This window comes from Bison bison, unplaced genomic scaffold (assembly GCF_000754665.1).
Source record: "Bison bison bison isolate TAMUID 2011002044 unplaced genomic scaffold, Bison_UMD1.0 scf7180017864348, whole genome shotgun sequence".
NCBI lineage: Eukaryota > Metazoa > Chordata > Mammalia > Artiodactyla > Bovidae > Bison > Bison bison.
In genome coordinates, this window is record NW_011494920.1 from 647,714 (window position 1) to 655,630 (window position 7,917).

General features: G+C 39.7%; 1 protein-coding gene across 1 annotated transcript in view; it reads right to left on the reverse strand.

The window, feature by feature from the left end:
* INPP4B (inositol polyphosphate-4-phosphatase, type II, 105kDa) overlaps nt 1-7,917 on the reverse strand; it is a 717,001-nt gene that overhangs the window by 459,244 nt on the left and 249,840 nt on the right. Inside the window, exon 2 of the mRNA XM_010854712.1 lies at nt 2,330-2,392. The gene's annotated coding sequence lies outside the window, so the exon portion shown is untranslated. The remainder of the gene's footprint in view (nt 1-2,329; nt 2,393-7,917) is intronic.

A 7,917-nucleotide genomic window follows, 5' to 3' on the forward strand; every position in this document is an offset into this window, starting at 1 on the left:
TCAGCTTGAGCATCAGTCCTTCCAAAGAACACCCAGGACTGATCTCCTTCAGAATGGACTGGCTGGATCTCCTTGCAGTCCAAGGGACTCTCAAGAGTCTTCTCCAATACCATAGTTCAAAAGCATCAATTCTTCGGTGCTCAGCCTTCTTCACAGTCCAACTCTCACATCCATACATGACCACAGGAAAAACCATAGCCTTGACTAGACGGACCTTTGTTGGCAAAGTAATGTCTCTTTTCAATATGCTATCTAGGTTGGTCATAACTTTCTTTCCAAGGAGTAAGCGTCTTTTAATTTCATGGTTGCAGTCACAATCTGCAGTGATTTTGGAGCCCCAAAAAATAAAGTCTGACACTGTTTCCACTGTTTCCCCATATATTTGCCATGAAGTGATGGGACCAGATGCCATGATCTTCATTTTCTGAATGTTGAGCTTTAAGTCAACTTTTTCACCCTCCTCTTTCACTTTCATCAAGAGGCTTTTTAGTTCCTCTTCACTTTCTGCCATAAGGGTGGATTACTTAGTAAGCTTTTACTCCAGTATTCCTTATTGGTACTTTCAGGTATTATTTTTACATGCAAAGTATAATCAGGATTTGAAGCAATTAACCATATAATTCAGGTCAAGAAAAGTCTTCTGCCTGAAAAGCTAAACCACTGAAGCAAACAGTTTGACTTTTTTTTTTTCTGGCTTGAATTACCCAGATTCTAGAAAATTATTAAACACAACTTAATGTGCAAATCCATAAAACAGGTCAAGTTACCTAAAAGCAGGCCAGCCTCAGGAGGATAAGGAACCCCCTAAAATGTGTATTTCTAAGACAGAAACTTCTAAAACATTTCCTAATGTAAACCTGGAAATAATGGTTAAGTTATAGCAAGTTCAGTAAAGGTGCACACACACACACAAACACATTCATATACGTATATACTACAGAACTTCCCAGAACCTATGTTCATGCGTGTTTAAAGCTCCTAAGAGTGGTACAAGTATTCAGAAATTTTCAAACCTTTATGATCCAAACCATTTTACATAGAACAGATCATGGAACTAGTATTGGGACTCACTGAGAACCTTATTGCACAGTCATAAGCCTTTCATGCTGTACACTGGCAGGAGATGTAGGAGGGTGGGGCTGGGTGGTAGATTTGAAAGCTTCTATTAATACACCCAGGGGACCAGAAGAAAGACCAAATGACATAGGACAGAAATCCCAAGGGCAAAAAGTGGCCAAGCAAAGCTGGTTTGAAGACGCTTCTAGCATAACCATGAAGACCCTGTGGGACTAGGCTGATTGCCATATTCATGTTCATTCATTTCCTTTCTCTTTGGCTGCACCACAGGGGATGTGGGATCTCAGTTCCCTGAGCAGGGATCGAACCTGTATCCCCTGCGCTGGAAGCATGGAGTCATAACCACTGGGTCATCAGGGAAATCTCCATCTCATTTTTCAACACAGCTTCATCTTCAGCTTCTCTCCACCTCTGTGACCCTCCTTAATCTTGGTCAGTTATGTTCTTTATTCGCTGCTGTTCTTTCTACCTGGGACTCTTTCCTTTATACTTCGGCTCTTAGCTTAACACCATCTTCCACAGAAACATCCTCTGTTTAGTCCATCTGTAATAGATTCCTCTCTTCTTTCCCAGTATTTTCCCTACAGAATTTCTCTTCATAACATTTACCACACTTTTTATTTACATATTGACATTTGTTTGTTTATTTCATGTCATGTTCACAGGACTACAAGCACCATGAAGGCAGGAATAGACTATGCCTGTTTTGTCCAAATTTATGATCACCAAATATCTCATAGATGAGTGTTTGCCATATAGCAGGCCTTTTATAAATATGTGTCAATTTAATAATAAATAATAATAATTAATTCCTTCACATATCTCCCTGAGTGAAAGTTGCTCAGTCGTGTCTGACTCTTTGCTTACCCCATAGTCTATACACTCCATGGAATTCTCCAGGCCAGAATACTGGAGTGGGTATCCTTTCCCTTCTCCAGGGGACCTTCCCAACCCAGGGATCGAACCCAGGTCTCCTGCACTGCAGGCAGATTCTTTACCAGCTGAGCCACAAGGGAAGCCCATGTCTCCCTTGGCCTGGCCTAATTGAAATCCTCAAAATTGACTTAATATATACATAGAAATAAGTTCCTCTTTAGGATATAATCATCTATCTATAATATGCAGTCACATACATTCTAAAACATCAAACTTGCATTTTTGTGAAATATTTTTATAATGGGGGCTGTAGGTTTGAATAAATCATCAATCTAAATCAATACTATGGGTTGATTATTGAGAACCACTCTCGTACCTGCTTTCTTGTATTCTTCAAATACTTCTACTCTTTTATTACTGCCTTGCTGATTTCAGAGCTCTGCAAAGAACAAAAAGACAAATGTTAGGATCTGGTGTTTCACCAGGAACTCCTCTTAAAAAAAAAAAAAAGTTACTGGAGTATAGTTGCTGTACAGTGTTGTGTTAATGTCTGCTGTACGGCAAAGGGAATCAGCTATACATAAGCACATATCCCCTCCTTTTTTTGGATTTCCTTCCCACTTTGGTCACCACAGAGCACTGAGTATATTTCCTGTGCTATACAGTAGGTTCTCATTCATTACCTGTTTTATACATAGCACCAATAATGCATATATGTCAATCCCAATCTCTCAATTCATCCCAGCCTTCCTTCCCCCTTTGGTGTCCATACGTTTGTTCTCTACATCTGTGTCTCTATTTCTGCTTTGCAGATAGCTTCTTCTATAGGAATGCCTCTTTCCTAGGTAAAATATTTAATTTGCTTGTAATGCCCATTCTTCCAAACTTGAGGACTTATGATCACAAGATTCATGGAATACAGCTATTTCTTATTTGTATTCAACTTAATCTTTGTTCAGCTCACAGAGGTCTACAGGAAAGAACTCTAGCTGACTCATTTATTTGCTTACATGCACCAAGCACTATTCTAAGTTTTTGGATCAACTCATTTATTCCTCATAACTACTGGGCAGGCAAGGGTTAACTCAGCAGTTGAGTTACTGAAATGCTACCTTTTCTAAAGAAAGGTCCTTCTTCAGAACTGGTCTTAGTCCAGCTCCTGGAAGATAACCTCTGAGCTCTTGGAATAGGCTGACTGATAAGAGAGTCTCCATACATGTTTCTGCTGCTCCAGGTGGGCCAGATACATTTATGGTGAACACCTGTTTTTGCTTGAAGAGGAGTGGCTGAAATCTGAATAGTGAATTCAGTCATCTGGTGCTGCAAGCTTCTGTGACTGACCTCTAATAAAGCTCTAGACACCAGAGGTCAGCTGAGCTTCCCTGGCTGACCACATGTGACCACTTCACACATGTGGCGACACATGGTGGCTGAGAGAATTGAGGACATCCCCATGTGCCCTTAGGGGCTTCCCAGGTGACTCAGTGGTGAAGAATCCGCCTTCCAATGTAGGAGATGCTGGTTTGATCCCTGGGTTGGGAAGATCCCCTGGAGGAGGGCATGGCAGCCCACTCCAGCATTTTTGCCTGGAGAATCGCATGGACAGAGAAGCCTGGTGGGCTATAGACCAGGGGATCGCAAAGAGTCAGACACAACTGAGCACGCACACACGCAGGTGCCCTTAGGACATACAACACCTCCTAGAACTAACACCAAAAAAGGATGTCATTTTCATCATAGGGGATTGAAACGCAGAAGCAGGAAGTCAACAGATAGAATAACAAGGCAAGTTTGGCCTTAGAATACAAAATGAAGAAGGGCAAAGGCTAACAGGGTTTGGTCAAGAGAACATGCTGGTCATAGCGAACACCTTCTTTCAACAACACAAGAGACGGCTCTACACAAGGACATTACCAGATGGTCAATACCAATATCAGATTATGTTCTTTACAGCCAAAGATGAAGAAGCTCTCTACAGTCAGTAAAAACAAGACCTGGAACTTATTGTGGCTCAGATCATCAGCTCCTAATTGCAAAAATTCAGGCTTAAATTGAAGAAAGTAGGGAAAACTGCTAGGCCATTCAGATATGATGTAAATCAAATCCCTTATGGTTAGACAGTGGGGGTGATGAATAGATTCAAGGAACTAGATGTGGTAGACGGAGTGCCTGAAGAACTATGGATAGAGGTTGGTAACATTGTACAGGAGGCAGAGAAACCATTCCAAAGAAAAAGAAATGCAAGAAGGCCAAGCTTCACATATCGCTGAGGAAAGAAGAGAAGCCAAAAGCAAGGGAGAAAGGGAAAGATATACCCAATTGAACGTAGAGTTACAGAGAATAGCAAGGAGAGATAAGAAGGCCTTTTCAAATGAACAATGCAAAGAAACAGAGAAGTGAAACAGAATGGAAAAGACTAGAAACCTATTCAAGAAAACCGGAGATATCAAGGGAACATTTCGTGCAAGGATGGGCACGATAAAGGACAGAAACAGTAACAATCTCTTCTTCTCTATCAGAAGAAGGGATTAAGAGGTGGCAAGGATACACAGAAGAACTAAACAACATGGTCAAAGTGAATCAGCTACACATACACACATATCCCTTCATTTCTGGATTTCTTTCCCGTTAAGGTGACCACAGAGCACTGATTAGAGTTCCTTGTGCGATACGGTAGGCTCTCAGTAGTTATCTATCATACATAGTATCAGTAGTGTATATGCCAATACCAACCTATGACTGTGAGTATAACAGCTTTTCTGAATCTTGGGAACCCTTCTAACGAATACTTGAGACTAAGGGTGGCCTTTGGGATCCCCAGTAAACCACCCTGTGAGATACTATTACCCGTACAATATAGACAGTGAAGTGAAAGTCGTTCCGTCACGTCTGCCTCTTTGCGATCCCATGGGCTATATAGTCCACCAGGCTCCTCTGTCCATGGAATTCTCCAGGAAAGAATACTGGATGGTTAGCCATCCTTCTCCAGGGGATCTTCCCAGGGATTGAACCTGGGACTCCTGCACTGCAGCCAGATTCTTTACCGACTGAGCCACCAGGGAAGGAATTGGCAGAGAAAGGAACTGGACAATGAATTCTGAGGTAACCCAGAATTCCACAGCTAGTTTAAGTGTCAGTATTTAAATTTGAACCCAATGATCTGGTTTAGGCATTTTACCACCACTATGACACGTGGTTTATCAAAATATTTATTATGTGCTGTTCAATACGTGTATTAAAAAATGCCACCTGGTTCTTTTTCTTATTTTGTTATCAAGGATGATAATTTTCAAATTGTAAATATACCATCAATTACCAAATTTAATTTTGTCTGTCAACAAAAGAGCAATAACTTTTATTGAGTTAAAGTTGTACTTTCTGCTGTATTCTATTCAAAACAAACTTTCTCCTAGTCATGTCAACAATGCAGATGTGATGTTAAGATTTTCTCACTCTTATCCTCATTATTTCTTTCTATATGGTTTTTAATACAGGGGAATGAAAACTACAGTTAGCTTTAAATCAAACACCAGGTTTTATTTAATTTGGGGAAAACAAAACACCTTATCATGTTTTTTCTTAAGATTTATAATATTTTGAGTCTAAGAGATCCAGAACTGCCTTGAAGTGTTAGAAAAAATAGTTTCATAACAGGAGAAAGCATGAGACTAATCAGTTGCTAATTAAAGAAAATGTAAACCATCTACTGATTTGTAAACACAATGGATTAAAATAATATGCCAGTTATGTACAAAAATCATGAGTTCACTATATTAAGCTTTTTTCAGGTAGACTCTGCAAAAAAAACACTTTGGTCTAGTTAATCATTTTCATTAGGTGTGCGAAGAAGCTTTATTCATTCGACTTATTTTAACACTGGAAAAAAACCATAATTCATTATCTTATCTTTTTAAATTCACCCTAAACTAAGCATAGCAACCTACTCCAGTACTCTTGCCTGGAAAATCCCATGGATGGAGGAGCCTGGTAGGCTGCAGTCCATAGGGTCGCTAAGAGTTGGACACGACTGGGTGACTTCATTTTCACTTTTCACTTTCATGCATTGGAGAAGGAAATGGCAACCCACTCCAGTGTTCTTGCCTGGAGAATCCCAGGGACGGTGGGGCCTGGTGGGCTGCCGTCTATGGGGTTGCACAGAGTCGGACACGACTGAAGTGACTTAGCAGCAGCAGCAGCAGCAAACTAAGCATTGGACACTGTTATACACATATGGATTCCTGTGTCTTGTTCTTATCACTCAGACTACACATCTCTTGATATTCTGAGGTGTCACGACAATCACAAAAGTAAGGAGTCAACCTTGCAGTGTGGATGTTCAGAGGCCAGTGTAGTCTCAGAGTGTCCAAACAGTCCTTAAAATAACTTCCAAAAGTACAAGTAAAGAACGCAGGGGAAGGGCAATCCCTCACATAGTGATGATGAAATACACGGAATGTAAACTGGATAACTGTGAAAGTAGAAAGAATAAATGTTTATGATGCAGAAGTATCAATGGTGTTATGTGAGCCTGAGTCTTTCATACTTGTTTTTTCCCCTCTATCTTGTTATTTATTACTTCTCAGCCCCCATCATGAAACAAGAACTAATTTACCCGAACCCACCAAGGTGTTGGGTTGTCTTAAATAAATATCTCACACAGTGAATGCAAACAGAAGCCCTATTTAACACTTATCATTGCCTTCACAATAAATGATCAAGTACAATACTGGCCTTAATTAGGAAATAAAATTTTCTTTAGAAAATAGAAAATTCTATCTTAGACAACTTCAACTTCAATAATATTCAACTAAATTGAATATTATTGATTAGCAATAAATCAGGCAATATTTTTAAAATGGAGTAGCCTCCATTGGGCTCTACTTTATGCTTCCTGGGTTCCTATATCCATCCCCTGTGGCCCTAAATGGGGCAGACTCTCATAACTCACATTTGCCCTCTACTCAGGAGTTCTGGTGTGATGGGGATATAGCCAAAGTCAGAGCTGGATAGCTGCCTTTTCCACATTGCCCCATGAAAGCATGCTGGGCTTGAGATGCTTTGTTGTTGATCTCAGACAACCTGGTGACTCCAGGTCAAGAGTCCCATCAGTGAGAAGTTTGGGGATAATATGCCAAAGGCAAGGGCTAAGTGGGGTGGGGTTTAGAAAGGACTAGGAAGAGATAACATATATGTCAGGATGTTGTATAGTATGGAGATCCTCTCTGCTTCTGAAAAAACTCAAGTATTTGTCCCCTAAAAGATCCAGCAGTTAAAACCTGTTTCACGGATATTATACATTATATACACACATAGGAAAATTACTAGAATCTATCTGTCTCTGAAATAGATGTGAAAATTTAACCCTATCTCAAAAGTAGACTTTTTAAAAATTAAATTTTAATTAAAGGATAATCACTTTACAATACTGTGCCTCCCTCTTAAACCTTCTTCGCACCTCCCACCCCTCTGGGTTATCACAGAGCATTGGATTTGAGCTCTGTGCATCATACAGCAAATTCCCACTGGCTATATAACTAAAAGCAGACTTTTAAAATCTTACTTTTGGTCTTCAATTTCCACCCCTTACCGTAAAAACAAAATAGGATTTACAAAACTAAAAATGAGATTATGCTCAAGTGCTGACAATCATCACATCAACTAAAAGACTACAAACAATTTTCTACAAGAATTTAGACAATGACTCAAGAAAACTCTCAGGATACAAGATAAATTTGCAGTAACAACTTCAATATAACAGCAATAAACAGAAAGTAAAATTTTTTTCTTAAATATTTTTTTGTTTTGTTTTGTTCTGTTTTTTCCCCATTTTAATTTTATTTTATTTTTAAACTTTACAATATTGTATTGGTTTTGCCAAATATCAAAATGAATCCGCCACAGGTATACATGTGTTCCCCATCCTGAACCTTCCTCCCTCCTCCCTCCCCATACCCTCCCTCTGGG